Here is a 1,711-nt window from a genome sequence, read left to right as displayed (position 1 = left end):
GTTCATCATACAAATTTGAATTTCATTCAACCATATAATATTTTTATGATTTAATGCTATCAAATTTTATAAATATTGTTTTGTGTCTAATCCTAAAATTAATATAACTAGTAAATTCATTAAATTAAAAGTTCGGTTTAATAAAACTAGACTCAATTTTGTTATTGGCAATTGGAAACATAGCCAAGTTGAATAATTAACCCCATGGTCGCCATAGAGCTTGTCAAGTTTTCATATAATTATCTTACATGCCAGTAAAAAAAACTTAATATACATTTTAAGTACTTTAAATACGAACATTATTAATTCTAGATAAAATCAACTATGGCAGACAAACAGATCAACAAAAAACAAAGCACCCATAAGAATACCATATTAGAATATTTTTGATTAGTCTTCCTATTCAATTTATTTAATGCAAAAATATTCACAGCTTACAGTAACCTCGTGCACAAGCAAAGTGCACTTGTGCTCGTAAAGAACGCCAAAAAAATTGACGAACAGCGGCCCGTCTTTAGAGTCGGTAAATTACAGTGGGCGAGCCTGTCTGATGCTGCGCTTTATGAAGCAGAGGCGTTTTATGTACGGCGTCGGCCTCATTCCGGGGTCCCGACTGCACACGAAATTTATCTCTTTTGCCGGGACGTCTCCCGGAGAACATTATCCGGAATATGATGGCGATAGCGCAAGAGACGAAAATAAACTACACAGCAAATAAAGCACACAAAGTACTACAAAGAAAACTATTTTTCTAGAAGCAAAAATCGCGCAGTAATCAATCTATCTTTGTTACGATTTATATATATACAGTAGAAGCCGATTAGTATGACGCCGGATATATTGACAACCGCTTATAATGACGTAATCGCACTAGGAACTTTGGTTTCCATATAAAATACCTTAAAAAAACAGCTGTCTAGTCGGATATATTGACATCGCTTACATTGACATGTCGCTTATAATAACCCATTTTTGCAAAAAATTATGTGCAATTATAATGACCGACATGATTTTACATGATGTGGCCAAGTCTACAAAAGCAATTGCTATGTCTTTTGTGCACAATAGCACTAGGGACTGTTTTTACAACAAAATTATGTAAAGAAATCAATCAAAAATTACTGATTACATACATTAGAAAATCACATTTGTCTGTTCATGGGTAGGGTAGACCAATTATAATTATTAATAATTATTAATGGTCCACCACGTCAACAAATAAAATTAGATTTTTTTTAACAAAAATATTTAATAGTAGAGGGCAAAAAATGTATTAATTCATAACCAGCCATCACCTTTATTCTTATGACTTTGCTATCAGAAGATAAGTAGCATATAAGTGGGATAAAAGAGATCAATAGACAGCAATAAAATAGTAAAGTTTAAAAAAAGGCAATTTTACAAAAAATTAATTGAATAAATTGTTATTCCGGCTCATTTGATGAATATTTCTAACCAATAGCAGATCAATGTAATATACTGTGTTATCTTTGTAACAAATGTACCCACAGAATTATTATTTTGCATTGGTTCAATAATGTAGCGTAAAATCCCTTTAAAATTTAATAGAAGAAATTGCATCTGTTTGCCCCTGGTTGTCCCACTTTACCCCGTATGTGAGGTAAAACGGATCATATACCAAATTTAAAAAAAAAAATATTTATATAATTAGGAATTATGTGCATTTTTTTCTGTACATAGTTCGATAGAT

This window comes from Ctenocephalides felis, unplaced genomic scaffold, assembly GCF_003426905.1.
Source record: "Ctenocephalides felis isolate EL2017-DRISC unplaced genomic scaffold, ASM342690v1 CF-g0.4_SCAFFOLD_01886, whole genome shotgun sequence".
In the NCBI taxonomy this organism is placed as follows: domain Eukaryota; kingdom Metazoa; phylum Arthropoda; class Insecta; order Siphonaptera; family Pulicidae; genus Ctenocephalides; species Ctenocephalides felis.
Note: the sequence above shows the minus strand (reverse complement) of the source record.